This window comes from Chaetodon trifascialis, chromosome 8 (assembly GCF_039877785.1).
Source record: "Chaetodon trifascialis isolate fChaTrf1 chromosome 8, fChaTrf1.hap1, whole genome shotgun sequence".
In the NCBI taxonomy this organism is placed as follows: Eukaryota; Metazoa; Chordata; class Actinopteri; order Chaetodontiformes; family Chaetodontidae; genus Chaetodon; species Chaetodon trifascialis.
In genome coordinates, this window is record NC_092063.1 from 28,376,671 (window position 1) to 28,398,940 (window position 22,270).

The following is a 22,270-nucleotide window of genomic DNA, read 5'->3' on the forward strand; positions in this document are numbered from 1 at the left end:
CCTTGGGTGGTAAGAAAGTCTGTCAGTCAGACAGTTAGTAAACACCCTAATCCTCACCACTTGCCGGTGACAGTAAGGAGTGGTGCAAATGGGGCTACAAACTCCCAGATAATTGGCTCTAATTATGACCTTGGTCTTAGTAAATTGCTGGGCTGCCAATAGCTTATTTGCAAATGACTCTTTTGTTGTGGTAACACTGTCACCTCACTAGAAGGTCCTGGTTTGAATCCCGCTGTGGGCGCTGGTGGCGTGTCCTCCACCATGCCTTCAGTGCCTGCTGGAGGAAAAAGGGGGCCTTTCAGTGTGGAGTTTGCATGTTCTCTCCATGTTCACCCAGGGTATCCTCGTTAAATAACCCCCACTAAAAACATGCAAGAAGATCACCCCCTGACCAATGGCGACGACTTCCGTGGAGGAAGGACAGACCTAGGATGGGTTAAATACGGAGGAAGAATTTCACGGAAGCATGTGCATGATGTGTTGTGTTCTTCAAAAGCATGGAGTGTGCATGTGTGTGATTAATAAAAGTAAAGTTCTTCTTGTTCTTCTTCAAATGACTTTATTTTCCATTGTTTATGGTTGCTCAGATTGATGAAATCAAGAAATCAGGAGGAGCTTTTATTGAGTACCAAATGCTGTTGTTCATAAGGGTGAAAAATGTAAGAAATTGAATGAAAAATACCCTGTCTTATTTCGAGACTATCCATGTCTTAAGTGGCTTTCACTGGACCTTTGCGAGTGGTTAGCAAACAACCCTAAGGTAAACGTCAACATTTAGTACCACGGTGCTGAAAGTTTGCTGCTTGGTCAATCTACAGGACAATAAAAGCTATGCACCCGTGAAAAAATATAATGACAATCATCTCGGAGCACTTTGGTACCGAGGTCGTGGACATAACCACTAACAAGAAAGTGGTATGCCTCCATGCTTTTGTATGCTTTTATGTGTTTTCTAGAGTAGAGTGATGTCTGAATGACCAGGAAGCTGGCTCAGTAGCAGGCAAAACTTTCAATTCACTTGAAAAATCACAGCTCTTACTAAGGACCACATCCAACATATGTTCTGATTTTCTGTGTGTACCTTCCTCTCATAATTGAAAGTAAACTAGCCCAGTAAGAACTTTCCTTTATCTCATCCATTGCGATTTTTACTTCTGGCACTCTGTCTGAATTTAACGTCACGTCAACGGCTTAGCCCCTCCCACTTCCTTGTTGCCAATTTTTTATTTAAACTTATGAGCCACATTGATGGTACTGCTCTTCCTTTCATCCCAGGTTGTGACAGTTGTGTGGTGCTGTCTCTCCTCTCCTTTTATATGTGACAGGTGTCAATGGCATTTTTTTAAGCTGACGAATAGCAGCCATGTGTTTTACTGTCTGTTTTATTTGCTCTAGATCCCATGTCACGGCGACCCTCACCCTATTTGTCGAGCTGTCTGGTGAGGGTATTGTCCAATAATTAGACAGAGGTAAATGCTGACTTGTTGATGTTTTGTTTATATTAATTTGTTTGGCAGTGTGTGTTAATGTATTTTGTTTCTTTTGTAGACACTGACTGCCACTGCTGTTCTGTTGGTTTGATTTTGTTGATTTAGTTTTGTTGCTGATTATATCTTTAGTTGTTTCCACTTTGTTTCTGTTGGTATTGTTCAGGCCTTAGTTTCATTGTTAGAAACTTTGTCGATCCTCCGTGGCTGTACTTCATTACTTCCCTCAAGACATGTATAATACATATCATTGTAGCTGTACAAGGCATCAATTTTGTGAATTTAACCTATGTTTTGTGTATTTGTGTGAGTGCTGTAGGACTGGTGGTACCGTGATCGTCCAGGCGGTGGAGGGTTTGGTGGTAGACTTTCTCACCTGTGTTTTTCACAGCCTGGCCAGATAAACATACTTAAAAAGCACACATTGTAATATGTTGCATCTATGCTAGCCTCGTGCCGCTCATTGTTGGTCACTGGGGGAAAACAGTAGCTAGCTGCTTAACAATGAACCAATGAAGACTCTAAACATTGAAATAATGCTTCTAAAACACTCAACATTTTGGCAACACCTTAACAAAACACACAACTTAGCAAACAAATTTCAAAGTGTGAGAGCATAAATGCTCATTTTGTTGAATAAAGCACCAGGCCAAGAGCTTCCCCTTCCAATCTCTGCACATGTAGCAAATCAATCACAAGCATCTTGCAAAAAAGATGCATTAGGTAGATCATAGATCAACTCTTACAGCAGGTATCTTTATACTTTTTAAACCATGTTAACTTTTTAAAACATTTTAACCTTTTTTTTTTTTTTAACAAAAATGAAATGTTTTAACCTTCTTCACAGGACTGTTTTTATGTGAAAATTACGTTGACAAATAATGACCTATTTAAATATGAATTCCCTTGTTTTAAGCCCATGTGACTGTTTTCATTGACAATATCACTCACATCAATGATCTGTTAAAATACACCTATTATATTACATTCACAGCTTCCCGAGATTGAAAATGCCCATAACTTCATGACCAGCGTTGCAACTGGACTCTCCACATTTGAGGCACCACTGGGATACCAACCATCACCCCGGCCAGGAGGGGGAGATTGCTTTCCCATTAGTACATCACCTACCTGTTGTCGCCAGGTGTGTAAGAAGACCTGCGTAGCTCTACTACGCTCCGTAGATCAAAACAAGAAACATGCCGATAAGCATTGAATCCCTGCTTCTGTATACCACCCAGATCTGAAAGTTCGGCTTGCTTCAAAAAATATCCCATTAAAGACTGACTTCAGAAAGTTATCTCCCTGTTACCTTGGCCCACTTGAGATAGACTCTGTCATTGACCCATCAGCAGTAAAACTAAAACTAACCTAGTCCATGAGATTGCATCCTACCTTCCACGTCTCAACTCAAACCAGTTTTGTCTAGCCCTCTATGATATATCAGCCTCAGTCTGCCTTGTATCCCTGATCTTCTTTCATCTGGCATTCCTGGTCGCCTGCTCGGATCAAACTCCTGCAAACTATACATTCTGAACATTTGTTTTGTACTAATAAACTGCTTGCATTCATTTCTGTCAATCATTCTGCTTTTGGGCCCTACATCTTAGTCATTATGACAGATCCCCACTTCAGTCACATTGACTTCTGTAGTGCTGACTGAAGACATTTTAAAAAACTGAACTCAGTATTGAGAAATGCGATTTAGCTATTGTAAGAAAAAAAAAAAAAAAAAAACAAAACCTGAAAATTAATGAAATATGGTTCTTCTCACACATTTCTCTTTTGTTTTCGCACAATCATCACATTGAAAACACGTTTTTTTTTTTTCACATAAGTGTAGATACTGAGTTCTCTTGCTTATTCATTGTGTGAAACATGCAGATGTACAAAACATCAATCCCTATGATAAGCCTGAAGTCACATGGGTACCTGGTGTTTGCTGAAAATAGAAGCAAAGAAAGTAGATTAGGCAGTAGTTATGTTAGAGTTATGGAAGAGAAAGGGAGAATATTACAGTACGTGTGATGTGGATGAAAATCTATGACCTGATGTCAGTGACAATGGCAAGATGTGGAGCAGTAAGTAAACTGCCTACAATATTTTGTTAATCTTATTCTTAGTTTTGTTCAGCACCATTAACTGTCTGCATGTGTCATGTATTCAAATTTGAAAAAAATGTTTGTGGACTATGAGATATGTGTCTTCTGAGGGCTGAGCATATGAATCAGTGCTTTGCACTTTGTATGTAAGGACAGCATTTCTGTTTAAGGGTAATAGTTCTGCAAGTCAGTTCGGCACTCAGCATATTGAGACTCTGTTGTTAAAATGGCACCAAAACAATTGTAAAATACTGCATGAAGAAATAGTGGAATTTTTAAAAAACATAATGAACTACAAAGCCCTCAGGGAGCACATCAAAATCTCTTTATTTCTATTTTTCGGTTTTGTTCACCAATATTTATTTTGCATCTAATGTGCATAATTTGATTTTATTTGTGGCTGTTTAAATATTTGCAAAACATGTCATATTAAAAAAAAAGTGCAGCAACCATCTGATAAAGTCCTGAAAACACAGGTTGCCTAATAAGGTTAATAATAATGGCAAAACTTTCTAAAGGAAATCAAGATTTGACAGGACTCAAGCTTCTGTTCTGCCTCAGTGGCATTCTGTTAGGTGAGATGACCTTTGACAACACAAAAAATAACCTCAGAATGAGCTGTTTACACCTGTTAGAATGTCATACAGCATGTTACTGGGCTTCCCCCCCGCTTACTGCTGCTGCTAAGGCTTCCTCTTCAGAAATGTACTGGTGTACCATTTGAGGTTGTTGATAGCGAAAATGACTGAGATGATGAGTTTACACAGTACAGTCATTCTGACACCAGGACAAAAATGAGATATTCATTATTGAGAAACATCTCATCTAAAAACATGTACTTTACAGAAAGCTTAAAACCAGGTATTTCATTGAAATTCTAAGATCCTAAAATTATGCTTACAAGTCAGGAAAGGCAAAGTTTTTTTTAGTTTTTTGAATGAATTGCCAGGCCTCATTGTAAAGGTAGTGTTGTTTGTAATTTATCACTACTGGTAAAAGTGAATTCTGTTGCCGAAAATAACTAAATACAGTAGTTAAGCGCTGTACTTACAGAATAGTTGTTTAGCTAAATTAATTGCTGAGATCTGGGAACATGGTGACATCACTTTTTAAAGAAGTCAGGTGGTTCAAGAAACACAAGCAGTCAGATGATGGGACAGATTTTAAAGAAAAACTATGGTTGATTAAGTGGAGTCTTTATTATAACCTCTTTTTTTTTAATCAGGTAGTGTCATCAAGCTGAAGATCTGTTTTTACAAGAGAGACCTGATTACAGGAGCAGGAGAAATAATAACAGATAAGACACACAACAAAACACATCCAGTTACATACAAGCATATATAAACTGCAACGGAAACAATCACACACATCTAAAATGTCCAAATACAGACAGTTCTTACATTAATCTAATTGCCGGGAACTTTGAGTTTTAATATCCTTTGGAATTTATTACTTTCATATGGTGCAAAGTACTGGAAGACAGTCTGTCCCAGTTCAGTATTTACTGGTGGGGAATCAAGAGTTAAGCAGTCCTGGGATCTGCTTTGGTGAATTGTACTTTTAAATTTAAGAAGACATGTTATATACTGAGGCAGGTTTAGTAAGAGACCTTTATAAACAGTATAGTTCTTCTCTAGTTGCAACTTTTTCATATAGTGATGAATACAATATTTATATCCTAAAATAAAACACAGTAAACTGCATCAAGCTGTTTTAAGGGTTTGATTGCCCAAAGGTTTTTCTGTCCTCAAGAGAAAAATATGCTTTATTACTCATCTCAGATTTGATATGTTCTGTTGTCACAAGGTTTCTAAAATAAATTCTGCATTTGTAAAATGGAAAGAATAGATCTTAAATGAGCAAAGCCTTTTTGAGTTGACAAATTTTGTTCAAGTTATTCCATGAATCTGGAAAGCTGTTTACCATATTTAAACCACAGGTGGAATTAATATAAAAACAAAGTCGCCAAAAAAAGCCTGATTTCTTTGAAATTCTGCATTCAGGACTTTCACTAGTAAATGTCATTGGCACTGGTAGAATTTGACCTCTAATGAAACACCTACTCCCTCGCACTCGGACTGAATCAGCTGAGTAAGCCCTCACATCCAACACCTTTGGATATATGAATATGATTTTCACTTTGAATCATGCACTGAGAGGGAACATCATTTACAGTGCACATGCAAGTCACCCCCATCGTCAGCAAGAATCAAAACAGAATTGTCACATCATCATCATAATGTGCTCAGACATGTTGTGGGATCAGAAAGTACAGTCATCAAAGCTTTTCTCACACTGCTGATATTCACATGAGAACCCTATTCACAAAGTATGATACAGTACTGGCCATACTCAAATGATGCACCGTTTCCAGCACACATCCATTTCAGTTATGTTTGAGGATTTATCAATACTTAAGTAGTAAATACTTAGTAGTACTCAAATAAATTAAGCACCTAAAAATTCCAAATTGAATGAATTAATGAGCCCTTAAATTGTTGAAATATGCCTGTCTGAAAAACTTACAGTATCTAAAAAAAATGGCCTCACATTCTGCTTGAAATTAATAGCAGGTAGAAAAAGCCTGCAAAAGAGAAACTTTGTATTAACAAAAAGCCAGCAGTAATTGAAAGTACACTTAACTTGCTTGGAATAGATCTCAACATGGAAAAACACAGGAAAAGACCCTTTAATAGAAGACATTTGCCACAAGTGAACATAATGAAATGAATGATGGCTGAATTTCATTTAGGTGCTTCAGTTTCAGGATCCTGCTATTGTGCATTGCATGCTGGCTCACTGTCTCACTGTTATGGCTTAAAGGGAAACTTGAATAGAACAGAGCCTTTGTTAATGTTATTAGTAACACCTGTGCTTTTCCTGCATACCAGGATCCACAGAAAAGGGTTGGAGAAACAAATCACAAGGACTCTGTTGATAAAAACAGCTGTGCACAGGAAACAGGAAACACTGGGATTAATGCAAATGTGAGAAGAAACCAAAAAAAAAAAAAAGCATGGAGAGCCATGCAGTATTAAATTCACTTGGGACAGTACCTCGCGATCTCTCCAAGACACCAGCCGAGGTACTGTATGTATGCCTACAGCTTGTTACATTTTACAGATAGAGCAGAGTACATATCTTGTTAACTAGTAACATACATTATGTTTCGAAATGAATGTGATGGCTCTTGAATTACATGCATGGCATCTAAGGCATTCTGTATGATTTATAAATCTATTGAGATAACTCAAAGCATGTGGTCTTAGTAAGTTTATCGAAATGCTGGATGACATTTTAACTTCTTCAGTATTTAACAGTATCTTTTTCTAATCTGAAAGGGTTTTAGTTAATCTGACCGCACTTTTTCCTTATTTAGAGAAAACTATTCACAATGAGTCTGTGGAATGTATTGAGTCTGAGGAAGTTTTCAGCAGCACAAAAGCAATTTCCATCTGCCTGTACTGTGCCAGGGTAGTGATGGCAGTCCCAGTAGAAATTCAAATTGATTATTTACTGCTAGAAGTAAGTTCAGAAATATGTTCGTGATTTTGGAGAGCCAACCCTTTTAAGGACCGTGCCAGTTATGGTCACATTTAAAATATGAACATGTGACTTTGACTGATGACTGGAAGGCAGGAAGAAAAGATGAACATGAGGCTTAACTGATCCAAATAGTTCATTCAAATGACAAGACACATCTTTGTTACTTGAAAAGCAACATTAAAAAATTTTCAAATTTTCATTAAATCCCTATTTTGTTTAATGCTTCAAATAAATAACATTAAAAGACCAACAACGGCTGTACAACACTTCAGTGTCATCAATCTGGGATGTAAGATGAAACAAAGAAATATGTTTGGGTTTATGCATTCCTGATGCAAGTACACTGAACGTAAGTAAAATAACTCATGTCAAATAATCAATGTTTTTACTGAAAGCTTGGCATATTGCTGATGAAAGAACATTTCAAACAAAGCAGATTAAATGTGTGCTACGGTGGAAAAAGCTATTATTTTTCTGGGGCCTTAAGAACTTTTGTATAAAGACAACTGTTAATTTTGCTAAAACAGCTTATTTTCCAACAAACATATTTTTTCAGTTTGTCAGTGCGGCGCTTGGAAAATGTTGAAGACTTTGCTGTAGTTCCTTGTTATGTTTTGATTTGCTGAGGACTTTGCTGAGGAGGGCTTTAACTTTCCTGTCCCCTGTAGGTATAAATACTGAGATATCTTGTAGCTTTAATGCGCCCTCTTCTTCTGAGACTGTCGTCAGGTGAGTGCTCAGTATGTACAGTGTATCAAGTACCTTAAATAATTTTTAGACAAGATAGTAAGATGATAAAATAGCTTGACAATTTGATTTAAAGCATAAAATGTAAACTTTACAAAATTCACACAATATATATTTTAGATGATATTGTGAGGCATATCTGCTCTCTTTGTAGTGTATAGTGTATTACTTTTTGCTTGTCTTTCCAACCTCACACAATCCTGCAGTCTTCTTCAGATTTAGGTCTGTATGTCATACTTTGTTAGAGTTTTAGTTGCCGAAAACCTTATTTCCTGTGGAATAACTCCCCCTCTGATTCATTTCAAAGTATCTCCCTTGAAGAAAAGGAAGACAAAGGCAAGTTGGAGGTTCTGCACGGAGGTCATACGGTAAGCACAAATCTTTGTGTTTTACACTAAAACTTTGAATCATCATGCTGGGATCATTACAGTGGAAGAAATGAGAAATAATATAGAAAACAGAATACATGTAGGATTACAGTATGTGTTCAGGGAGAGCAATAAACTGTCATTGAGTGCAAACCTTGTGAATATGGTCTATGCAGTTAACACGTACATATATTTGAAATCATGAATATATTAATGAAATACACAAAAGTGGTGTGTTGCACAAAAGTGTTCAGAGTACGAAACACAACAGGCCTTGTTTGGTTGAAGGAAACAAAATCTCTTTTTGATAATATTCAAAATTATGATATGAAACCACTTCTTGAAAATTTTGATTGAATTTCAGCAGCAGAGATTTTGAAAATCTTTTTCCTCCCTTCATTTTATCAAAAAATTACCACATTAAATAAAGTCATAATTTGATAAGTGCTCAGTACAGTGAAATTGAAGTTGCACATTCCTTTTATCCATCTGCAAAATAACTTATCTTCTTGATAAACATGAATCACTCAAAAAGGTGTTATGGTCATATTTGATTGTAGTTCTTCCGCTGAACATCACATTGCAGCAAATGCAGTAAACGGTAAAAGGATTGTATGAGAACATTCACCAAAAAAGCAGATTTATTCTGTCTAGGTTTAATTCAAAATATACTCATCAGCTAAAGTGAGATCAAAGATCAAAGATCACATATATATATATATATATATATATATATATATATATATATATATATATATATATATATATATATATATATATATATATATATATATATATATATATATATATATCACAAGATTTGTGGATATTTAATATATTTAGATACATGAACAACATCACATCTGATGTGTTGAAGTATACAGCATACAAACATCATCAAATATAATGATAATGTCCATTTTGTCTCTGATGTCTCAGATTTGAAAGACATAGTAAGTGATGCTGATAATGAATATGAGAGCAGCTCTGAACATGGAGCCTCCAGAAGTCCAAAGTCGCAAAAAAATGTATAAAAATATCTACAGAAAGTTGTGTTTCTTCTGACCTTTAAGCTTTGCTTTTTTTCTTGTTGATTACTATATAGTGATAGGTCAAAATTACTCAAATGAAACACGAACAAAAAAACCCCCACTTTGTTTGAACTGGTGTCAATTGGTGATGAGCAGTTGTTTTCTTCTAAGGGTCACAAGCCAAAAATGTTGGCTAAAAATATGGCAAGGTTTCTTCTTTTCCTGTCCAATATAAGCCTGAACCTGCGTATTAAAAATAAAGGTAAAATCTTGAGTATTGTCCGATATCATAGCCTCTGCAGTTGTACACTTGTATACCTAAACTAAATGCTGTGGTAACTTACTTTCTTTCACCTTCAACATAGCACTACCTTGGATCCTGTAGATGCCTCACAATTCATAGCCAACAATAGTGTTGTTGGTTGATGTAATGTCTTGGGAATGGTTTTGTTTTTATTTTATTTTCTCTTTTACATGTACACCTCATTCTCCTACAATGTTTTTGTGAGTTTCACTTGGCTAACTGAACAGTCAATCAGTTTTAAGACAGCATCTGTTTAATGGAAAATGTCAGATTAAGTACACTTTCCACATTGAAAGAACACACAAACCCAAATACACACTGCTTCTATTTATAATTGTGACTCATATGTCCCCACCATCATTTAGTATCATATTCACAACAATCCAGAGCAGAGAAGCTTTGATCTTGATGTTTGTGAAATAGTCACAAAATTTCATCAATCGGAGTGGTGAACATGGGCAAGAATGTCAAAATTTTTGTTACACTCAGCACAACACTAACAAGGAGAGGGAGGGAGATGGTCAGGGTGGATGAATGGGTCAAACACAGGAGACTGGGCTTTGATGTCTGTGTGTGTGAAACCAAGTCCAAGTTAGCATCAGCAATTTTTGGACCATGTTAGCCACTGCACAAAATCACCTCATGTAAACAAAGAAGATAAAGGCGCACACAAAGTGAAACTGTCACCTTTTTTCTCAGCAAGCTTAATTTTGGAAGTCTAAGTGGACATTCCATATGTATTACTAACTATTAATAACTTGACAACAGAAAAAGAACAAAGGTGAATGTGGTGCAGACATGAAAGACAGATGGAGTACCCCACACCCCAAAAATATAACATTTGTGGCCATGTATACAAATCCTATAGAAATTTCTTGACTATTTCACAAACTGCTATGAGACTGTGACAGGACATCAGTCACGTAGATAAGAAATTTCTAGTGTATGCTTTGATCAGCCTGTGTGAGAAGTTATATTGTTGAGCTTGTTGGAAAGATAAGATGAGGTGTTCAGTGGAATAACAAGCATGGAAGTTGGTACTCCTGTGCATGTTGTGTAACGCCTCAGGAAGCTTTTCTAAAAGCTGCAGCCATCTTCTCTGCAGAAATCAGGAAATGGGGCTTTAGAGGTGAAGAGAAATCTATTGCTGTTTTGAGGCATTCAGCTAACTCTGGTACACTGGTGAAACAGAACACCTAAAGCATTTCCTACATGACAGTTGAAAAACTGACTTTCTGCTTTTCCTTTGTTATTGTGTTACATCACTAGTTCAGTATTATTCACTCCACTTGTATGAAACCAAAAGATCTATGGCAATACAATTACAAGGGAAGAAAAACTGGCAATAAGAGCACTGTCAGGGGAGTCTGTCTATATTTGCTTACAAATATATAATTATATATATATGCACTAGGGCTGCACGGTGGTGCAGCAGGTAGTGCGCGTGCCTCACAGCAAGAAGGTTGCCGGTTCGATCCCCGGGTCAGGCGGGGCCTTTCTGTGTGAAGTTTGCATGTTCTTCCCGTGCATGAGTGGGTTCTCTCCGGGTACTCCGGCTTCCTCCCACAGACCAAAAACATGCTCATTAGGTTAATTGATGACTCGAAATTGTCCGTAGGTGTGAGTGTGAGTGTGAATGTTTGTTTGTCCTTTCATGTGGCCCTGCAATCGGCTGGCGACCGGTTCAGGGTGTACCCCGCCTCTCGCCCATTGTAGCTGGGATAGGCTCCAGCCCCCCGCAACCCCGAAAGGGATAGGCGGTATAGATAATGGATGGATGGATATATGCACTAAAATTTTGAGGACAAAAATGGAATACTGTAAATCTGGTAGACCACAGAGTCTTTCAGTAAGGTTTTCAGATTCAGATGTGTCTCAGTACCATTTGGAGCCACTAAACTGCAATTATGCTTCTTGTGCATCCACTCTAAAGCATTTAACACACACAAAATGACCAATGTTTATAACAGGTCAAAATCAAATGCTGTGACCTCACATAAATATATTTTCTGCATGGTTACAGAGATAGTGAAAAAACCCACAGTAGCTGCATGACTCCAGTGATGGCACCAACAGTCTGCTGGTCCTCACCGGACCAGTCACTTTGGTACTCATCGAAACAACAATTGGATGGATTGTGATGAAACATGGTTCACATATTCATGTTCCTCTCAGGGTGAATTGTAATAACTTTGAATGTCCTCTGACTTTTCATCTAGTGCCATCATCAGGTCAACATTTACTTTGTCCAATACTTTGGTTTATGACCAAATAGTGGCAACATAAATTTTCTATCAAGAGAATGTAATTCATCCATCCATCCATTCATTTTCTATGCCACTTATCCCTTTCGGGGTCACGGGGGGGCCGGAGCCTATCTCGGCTGTCAATGGGCGAGAGGCGGGTTACACCCTGGACCGGTTGCCAGCCGATCGCAGGGCACATACACACACCATTCACACTCACTCTCACACCTAGGGGCAATTTAGAGTCACCAATCAACCTAATGAGCATGTTTTTGGTCTGTGGGAGGAAGCCGGAGTGCCCGGAGAGAACCCACGCATGCACAGGAAGAACATGCAAACTTCACACAGAAAGGCCCAACCCGGGAATCGAACCTGCGACCTTCTTGCTGTGAGGCACGCGCACTACCTGCTGTCCCACCGTGCAGCCCAGACTGTAATTCAATATTCTATAATGCAATATTCTGAGAGAAACTCTCCGTGAATAAAATGACCAGACAGGAATATCAGTTGTAGCTTATTCAGTGAATGAAATACACATAAAATTACCATTAATTATAATATAATGTAATATATAATGTATTACCATTAAGCAGTCCTGCCCACATGCTTTTTGAAGACCCAAAAAGCACTTAATTTAAGTTGACTAACGCCTTTAATGTTCACCAAATCTTACTGGTCAAAGTCAAGCCAGTTTTATTTATATAACTCAGTATTATAAATCACAACCTTGCTTTAATAGGCTTTACAATATCACAGGACAGCATACAGTACACTTCTTTCCTTAAAAAAATGTTTTCATGCGCTGTCCAGTGTAGTTTGATAGCTGAGATTTCATTGTCTGGGGTTGTTATGTCATGTATTGTGTGAAAAGCATTAGCACTGAAGGGTATGCGCACACATCAAAAATGTAAACGAAAATATTTCTTCATAAAAAATACCTCATGGTGAGAGTACTTGGTTCCACAATCACTGGTCTCTGTCTTCTGCTGGGGAAGGTGGTGAGATGTAGTTGAAATCTGAGGAAAAGACTGGTGGACCTTATTTTCTCCTGAAATGCTCTGAACATCACAGATGAATTTTACATAAACAGTACAGGAGAATCTACTGAGGTTTAAAGATACAGTCCAGTCCAGTCCAGTCTGTTGGACTTGCAAATACTACAGAAACATAAAAAACTGGTTGTCAGAGATTAATTTTAAGCTCCATTAACTCAAGATTGCAACACAATTATCTGATTTTCTGCAGATAACCAATGATGTTGTTTAGGTATTCATGTCACTCTAAAGGTATGACTGTCCCAAAGTAATGATCTAACACTCTCATGAGGACATCAGCGCTATCGCATGATCTCTTTAGAAAAAAACTAAAGGTGTTATGACGATAACATTCTGTGTAGGCTTACTTCCTTTTCCTCTTGTTATTTTAAATCTTTTTATCTGCAGTGATGCCTCTTGGTCTGAGGGCTGAGAAGAATGATGAAACCATACAGAAACCTGTTATCCCAAAATCATTTGGTCTGATTGTTAAGATCAATAAGTACTGCTGAATTTCAGTTAATTCAGTTCAGCTCAGTTTAGGTATAAAACATTTAATGTTAGTTCATTGCGATATGCTGAATTACAATTACAATCAATTTTAAATCTTCATGTGCACTTTTGTGTACATTAAGAACTTAGTTACAGTAATGAAGCATAAATTCACAGAAGCCACATTGAACTTTGGTACTTACACACATTTGCCAACACATTATTTTAGCAGCCTGCAGCCCTGCGTTCTGGACTCTGATACAATGATGTAATGATGTCTTGGTACTTCATCTTCTTTAACAAACCAAATCAAAAGGTAAAACTTTAAGAAAAAAAGATATATAGAGAGCTCTGGAAAAAATTAAGAGACCACTACAAAATTATCAGTTCCTCTGACTTTACTAGGTATGTGTTTGAGTAAAATGAACATTTTTGTTTTATTCTATAAACTACTGACAACATTTCTCCCAAATTCCAAATAAAAATATTGTCGTTTGGAGCATTTATTTGCAGAAAATGACAAATGGTCAAAATAGCAAAAAAGATGCAGTGTTTTCAGACCTGAAATACAAAGAAAACAAGTTCATATTCATTTATAAACAACACAATACTAATGGTTTAACGTAGGAAGAGCTCAGAAAACAATATTTGGTAGAATAACCCTGATTTTCAATCACAACTTTCTTGCGTCTTGGCATGCTCTCCACCAGTCTTTCACATTGCTGTTGGGTGACTTTATGCCACTCCTGGTGCAAAAATTCAAGCAGCTTAGCTATGTTTAATGGCTTGTGACCATCCATCTTCCTCTTGATTTTTCAATGGGGTTCAGTTCTGGAGATTGGGCTGGCCATGACAGGGTCTTGATCTGGTGGTCCTTCATCCACGCCTTGATTGACCTAGCTGTGTGGCTCGAAAAAAACAAAAACAAAAAACAAAACAATCCTTAGAGTTGGGGAACATTGTCAGAGCAGAAGGAAGCAAGTTTTCTTCCAGGATAACCTTGCACGTGCCTTGATTCATGCGTCCTTCACAAATATTAATCTACCCGATTTCAGCCTTGCTGAATCACCCCCAGATCATCACCGATCCTCCACCAAATTTCGCAGTGGGTGCGAGATGCTGTGGATTGTAAGCCTCTCCAGGTCTCCCTCTTACCATTAGACGACCAGGTGTTGGGCAAAGCTGAAAGTTGGACCCACCAGAGAAGATGACCTTACTCCAGTCCTCTATAATCCAATCCTTATGGTCTTTTGCAAACATCAGCCTGGCTCTTATATATTTCTCATTGATGAAGGGCTTTTTTCTAGCTTTACACAACTTGAGACCTGCCCCTAGGAGCCTGTTTCGAACCGTTCTCTTCACCCCAGCTGCCATTTGCCATTCTTTTTGTAGGTCACTTGATGTCATCCCACGGCTGCTGAGTGACATTCGAATGAGTAGACGGTCATCCCCGTCAGTGGAGAATCGTTTTTGCCCTCTACCAGTCTGCAGCTTTGTTGCACCCAGTGCCTGCTGCTTATATTGTTCCTACGAACCGCCATCTTTGGAATGCCATTTTAAGGATGGAAGCAAAATGACACTCACTGTATCCCTCTGTCAGTAATGCCAGAATTGAACCCTTCTTTTCCTCACTCAAAACTTTTCTTTTCAACTCTTTTGGCTTGGTCAGTGGTTATTTTTTGGATTCCAATGACTTTTGAGGTACTAGCACTGTTGATGACCACAGCAGGAGTTTTTATACTTTTCCTTGTTAAATTTGGATTTGGTTGAGGTGATCACCTAATCAGTACCTCATTCAGTAGAATGAGGTGTGCTTGTAATTGTATTTGTAATTCAACAGACACTGAAATGGAATGGAATATATATATTCAGTGTGATTACTAATCATTTTCTTTGGTGAGCTGACATAAGATAAATGTGAGATTATTGTTTTCAGATGTTTGATTTAAATTTATCTAACCATTTCAAAGTGTCAGTGTCATTGGGATGTGTGAATTGAGATATGGGAGTGAGTGAGTAATAAACCTACACATTGATGGTGGTAACAGTATGAGGCATCTGCAACTCTCCACACTGTAATGTGACTGATTACAATATCCACACAGGAAATACTTCCTCAAACCCATTTATACAAATACTGTACACATTGACTCAAAGAAACAAATAACAAATATCAACCATTACAAAAATCTCTTGAAGTGTGTAGTGTCATGACTAAAGCTCAGACTCTGATGAACTTATTCTAGGAACATAAAATTGAGAAGGAAAGCCAGAATGAGACATGGCAGTGAGAAACATGTTGAGTGTTCTCATTTTCTGCTGAATTCCTGTTTCTGTGAAGTGCATTTGCATAGTATATGGTGTTGGATGTTAGCTTTATTGTATAGGTGTGTGCTAAAGGAAATTTGTGTCATGACAGTGAGATAGCTGAAAGAAATGCCCCCACTCTAGCACATATAATGAAAGATATGTCACATCATGAGCTTTCACATGAGGGTCTGTGGGTTTACATGCCATGTGACTTAACATGATAAGCCATCATGGCTGCGTGCCTTTAAAATATGAATGAGATGAAGCCAAAGACATGGGAACAATTACTAATTTCAGCAAAAACAGTTAGCTAACTGATCAGCTACCAGAAACATAGAATAAGGAATGGAAGGTAAAGATTGCAGTAAACCTCTGTCCTCTGTATGACCTATCGTCCCCATCTGTGATGAGGCCGACAATGGCAGAGTCATCAGAGAACTTCTGCAGGTGGCAGGTGACATGGGAAAAGTCAGCTGTATAGAGGGTGAAGAGGAACGGTGCCAGCACCATTCCCTGGGGGGCCCCCACACTGCAGAGGACAGTCCCTGAAACACAGTCCCGTGTCCTCACATACTGTGGGCGGTTGGTCTACCCCCGAACACTCCAGCTTGTTCCTCAGGATGGCTGGCCTGATGGTGTTGAAAGCACTGCTGAGGTCCAGGAAAAGGACCCAAACAGAGCTCCCCGGCAACTCCAGGTGAGACAGAGCTTGATAGAGGAGAAAGATGAGGGCATTGTCCACTCCGATGCCAGGCTGGTATGTGAACTGCAGCGGGTCCATGGACGAGCTCACCAGGGGGCACAAGTGGGCAAGGACCAGCTGCTCCAGGGCCTACATGAGGTGTGATGTTAGTGCCACCGGCCTGTAGCAGCTAGGGTTTTTAGGATGTGGGGTCTTTGGCACAGGTACCACGTGGGACGTCTTCCAGAGGCGTGCGTGGCGCACTACAGATCCTTTATTTAAAGGAATAGGTCAACATTTTAGGAAATATGCCTGTTCTCTTTCTGTCAGAGAGTGAGATGTTATGGATCTCGCATATGTGTGTTAAGCACAGAGCTAGAGTTGGGATGTGATTAGCCTAGTTAGGCATAGAGACTAGAAGCAGAGGGAAACAGTTAGCCTGTCCAGAGTTCAGAAATATACCTACCAACACATCTAAAGCTCACTGATTAACATGTTGTATCTATTTGTTTAATCTGTGCAAAAACAGAAATGTAAAGACATCAATTTTAAGGGAAATTACATGCTAGATCTTTTTCTTTATGAACTTTCTTTATGTATTCTTTCACCCAGAATGTTAACATTCAAGTGAGCACGCCCTCCAGTGGTTGCTGTAATTCTGACAATAGTAAAGGAGGACATCAAGTGATAATGTACCTCATGTCGTATGGAGACACAAGAGTTGTGTTCCAAATCACAACAGCTGCTGATACCGCAGCTGCCCTTAAAAAGTATGTGCTGTTTCTACACGGTGTGGATACAACTGGGACATACTACTTTGCCATGACATTGTGCATTGAACTTTGCTCATACATTTGTCAAAGTCATAGAAAAAGTATGTGATATGTCACTTGGCATACAAAATTTATCTTTATTAGATTTGTTGTTAAGATGAACCAGATAACATGGTTAGCTTGTATCTAGTGAGGTTTCTTGGTTCATTCAGTCATTGAACACATCATTTGTAAACATTAGACGGAGTATCATTGATGGGATAAGATCAGCAGCATAAATGTGGATGATCACAGCAAAAACAATGTTTAACTGCAGATTGCTAGCTCTCTCAGGAGAGAACTCCAGTGACTGACAACAATGAAGGCAAATGGAATTATATTCACTCTCCCCAAACACAAATCCTCAAGTTTATGGCTCCCTGTGACTAACAGTGAAAATTAGACTGATGAAAACAATGATGAAACAGTTTGATGTATACATGAAGATGTTGTTGAGTGCATCTTAAGAACATTTCAATGTGCTTCTTAGACCAACATCACATTTTTTGAACGTCATTTCATTTCACATTATCTCAAGATCAGACTTTTTTCTCTGTCTGTTTGGAGGTGATAGTGAAATGTGGAACAGCTCTGCCATGAACTCTACTTTTAATGAAGATGGTAAAGTTCAGTTTTAGTTGACAGAGTCAGAAATGTGTGAATTCAATTATGGGTTTATTAATTAATAGTTAAAGGTGGTGTTGTGCTAAACTACATTTGTCCTTCCAATTTACATACACGAGGGGGACAGAATATTAGAAACACTTGAATATAATGCTTATAATGTTTAGTACAACAACACCACCAGCACCATGACCTTGCTGCAAAAACACATACTTGAATGAACACCTTTGTGACAGCATAAAAACTCTGAACATTATAGGCAACAAGCACTGAGCTAACTTGCCACCTAAATCACAGCAAATCTCCACAGTGGTGACCCACAAAATGCAGTATGGATTGTTTCCGTGTTGTTACTTCTGTTATCAAGGAAAATTATTTGTCACCAGACCCATCTGCATGGTGTTGCACAGTGGTGGTAACGAGTAGAGGGAACTGGTGAAATGTTCTCAGGGATTAACCACTGATCCCTGATGGAGGGGAACACGTCCCATGTCCTAAGTTTCTGAACCCTTGTAGTTGGAGGAAGCAGAAATGTGGGTGTTGGGTCAGCCTGCAGGTGTGAGGTTGATTCAGAGTTTAAAGTGGAGACTTTCAGCTTTAGCATGAGGATATTTATTATTTGACCATCAAATTCAAAGAATCTGCAACCAAGTACTAAATGGACCATTTTATTTAGGTTCATAGGAACTTGGTGCATCTGAAAATACCCACAAATTTAAGAGGAGAGTTTACACTTGAAGTCCACAGTCAGTATTTCATTTCAGGTTCTGTACTGTAATACAGAGACTAAATAACAGATCAGCTAATGTCTAAACACTGACTGTAGGTGTGTACTCTTACATCTGTACTGCCAACCTCATGAAAATGTTTGGGAAACACTGGCTTCAGTGTGTATTTACGTCCTTCAGTGAACACTTCGTCTTTCTTTACCTCTCTCAGTTCTCTCCAGCAGCAACAGGCTGGACTGGAGTCAGGACCCGGTCTCCTCTGGGTCTATGACATGGTCTGCTTCTAGCAGAGGAATGCTCTCATCAGATCATTCAAGGACCAGTAGCATTACTGGTGGTGTGCACTTGAATGTTTTTGCTGTCATTGTGTGGATCAGCAGTTGACTCTGTGATTCTTGTGAGTGTCTGGAGCAGTCATCATCCAGTGAAGTTCATCTCCTTTTCTTCCTACTGTTGTGGTGGAAGAATGTAATGGCTATTGTGAACACCTGTGTGTCTTTCCTGGTCTGCTTTCTGCCATCTTTCTCTACCTGAAGGAGCAAAAAAGAAAAGCTTATCTACCATCTCGCCGGATACAGTATAGAATCAAATGGATGCAGCTGGTTGCCTTGTTTATTTTGTATTGATTGACCAAACTTCTTTCTTGGCTTAAACTAAGCAGCTGTTGACAATCATTGATATTCACTTGTTGTGCATGTTGATGTGAAGATGTTTACATTAGGGTGTGAGTCATTATGACCATAGAAGCATGAGAAAAATATTGCTGCATACATACTTTAAATGAATGGTGGAAGAAGTACTCAGATCCTTTACTGAAGTCAAAGTAACAATACCACAGTGTAGAAATACACTGTTACAGGTAAAAGTCCTGCATTCAAAGTTTGACTGTAAAGTAAAAGTACAAAAGTATTTGCATCAAAATATACTTCCAGTACAAAAAGTAAAAGTACTCATTATGCAGAATGGCATTTTTCAGAACAATGTATATTACTGAATTATAATTATTAATGTTTGAATACACACATAATTTTAATGTTGCAGCTGGTAACGGTGGAGCTATTTTTACTATATATACTGTTGTATAGCCTGTGAATTTCACCCTGGGGATCTTATCTTAAGTAGAAATACAAGTAAAGTAATAGTACCTCGAAATTGTACTTAAGTACAGCACTTGAGTTGTTACATTCCACAGCTGTGGTGAATGCATTTTGTGTTTCCTCCGAATTAAACACAGAAAGACTGATTAACAACACCTTGTAATCAATGCAAGTTATGCATTAGTTTTGAACATCGATTGTTGCTATGTAGTCGCTTCCGCTGTCTGTCTCATTTGAAACCATTCAAACTGTTTGACAGCACATTTTTGTTTGCAGCTATTGAGAGTTACATAAATTATGTGACTCCTTGGCTGTAAGATTAACGAGTGTCGCAGCTCTCTTATTCAACAGTGCTGCCTAAACCTAGCCAAACCTTAACCATAGCGCTGTCTTATCATAATACAAATAGATTTTTCAACAGTGACTTGTAACAGTTCTACAGGTGTGGGCATTAGATCAGAAAAGCTTCTATGTGTCTTCTAAAGAAGATTAACAAATGATGCACTTTGTTATTTAGTTTGGAGAATTTTTGGATTGCCAGACACACTCAGTGAGCAGAGGTATTGATCAGTCATGATGTTACCAAATGTGGCAATCTCATTGTGTATACAAGCCCTAAGAACACTGTACCCAGTTGTTGTTCGCCAAGGAATGCTGGCACCTAACTCTTGCTAAAACCATAAACTGTTAAATACATTGCACTGACATGTTTTTTGCCATGTTCTTGCTGCTAATTGTCCATCAGTGGATTATTGAGAAACTATCAGCAGGAAAAGGTTGCTTTGACACAGCCATGTACATGCCACAGCCATTGTGCACATGTACTAGATACAAATACAATGGCTACTCACTCATAAAAAACATTTATCCACAGGCATGCTAGTTGTCAAAACTCCGCTGTGTACCTTTATAGTGACATCTTTACTTTATGATTATGAAAAGACAGTGGTGGACAGTAACTAACAATAACTTGCTGATAATACTCAGGAATATTGATATTTTGAGTGTTTGGAACAAACTGAGCGTACTGATGGATACTTGAGTTTGTTTGAGAAGTTTCTATGAATGTTTTGATAAAGACAAAGACTATGAATACTTGACCATAGTCTTTGTTGTTTATGAAGAAGGGCTACAAACTTTTGAATGTGAGAAGATGCCTGATACTCAAAATATGGAGTATCTGACATCATTGGAGAATTTTCTTTGTGCTACTGATAAAGCTGACAATCAAATAATGAAGAACGACTCCAGGAAAGATACCATCGAGGCATCTTTGACAAACTCAAGTCCCAGTGGTTACAAGTGACATATCACTGTGCTGCACAAAAGTAGAGCAGCTTCATCTCCCACTCATTCTGTAGACTGTTGTGGTGATGCTATCATTCTGTGTGTGTGTGTGTGTGTGTGTGTGTGTGTGTGTGTGTGTGTGTGTGGGTGGGTGTGTGTCAGTGCACCTGTGAACAATACAACCTCTCTGTCAGAAAGTCTGGTACAGGAAATGTTTTGAACCACTAAAGACTTTAATGTGTACATGGCTGCAGTGAATGCTGGATGCTGATTGGTTGAAGAGTATGCATTATTTTCAGATAACTGCACAGCTCTAGTATCACATTCTAATTCATTCCTCATGTCTGGAAAGCTATAGCTACTTGTTGAGAGGAGTAGTGAAGTAAGCTTAATGCCTAGGCCCAGTTGCATTGTTTAGATTGAGAAAACAAAAACTTAAAGACAAAACTGAGTTAAAAAAAGAAAAAGAAAAAGAGAGTTTGAGAAAGATTGAAGTTTGAGGAAGAATAATCTGTGGGCATGAATTAATCACTGAATCTCTGAATTTAATAAAATTTAAATAAAATATTTCTGATTCTGATTCTGTAATCAGAAGTATATCACCATCAAGAATCAAGGAAACTCAGGTTCAAGTGGCTCATTTCAATTTGTTGATGGTTTCACAACTGTTTATTATGCAGTGTATTCAGCTACACAGTGGTATATGTGCAGCAAACTGATAGCAGCCACAGCATGACAGCATTGCAGAAACAACATCCAATGTTGCATCACAATATAAAAGACAGAATGTGTAGGGGTCAAGGACAAATGTCATAAATGCGATTATCTAACAATATTTATATCTAGGAATTAAGCAGACATGTACTTGTAGACATGTCAGTACCAAAACACAGCTGCTTGCCTGCTGCTAACAGGCTTCTGGGTACTCCTACCCAGCTGACTGCTTAGGACACAACAACTTTAGTTCCCAGAGCTACACTAACTTGATGCAGAGTGTTAACAGCAGATTTAGCCTGTAAGACTTAAACTTTGGATCTAAACTTAGGAATAGAAACTAAACATTACAGAATACCATCTACAGTGGTATAGGTATGCTCTTCCAGACCAGATGAATTCAGGCTGACAAAGAGAGCAAAACATCAGAAAAACATTCTGTGTGATTGCAGATGATATATAGGAGTTTGTTGTTTAAACTTAGAATTATTTTTCCTATTCCTGACACCAAAAACTACTTGAAGCTAAAAAATAATTCTTAATGTTCTGAATAATAACACTGCAGTTTGAAGGGTCAACTAAAAAACATGGCTCTCATTTCCAAACTGTCCCAGAAGATTGTTCTTGTGAGAATGCTTTTATGTTCTTTGTTAGATCTT

General features: G+C 38.2%; 1 protein-coding gene across 2 annotated transcripts in view; it reads left to right on the plus strand.

The window, feature by feature from the left end:
* The first annotated feature begins 7,838 nt into the window (after positions 1 to 7,838).
* foxp3b (forkhead box P3b) overlaps positions 7,839 to 22,270 on the plus strand; it is a 30,336-nt gene continuing 15,904 nt past the window's right edge. Inside the window, exons 1-2 of one of the 2 annotated variants that reach the window (XM_070969551.1) lie at positions 7,839 to 7,864; positions 8,190 to 8,250. The gene's annotated coding sequence lies outside the window, so the exon portion shown is untranslated. Of the gene's footprint in view, positions 7,865 to 8,187; positions 8,251 to 22,270 lie in introns of those variants that run through there. The other variant, XM_070969550.1, reaches the window with a different exon arrangement.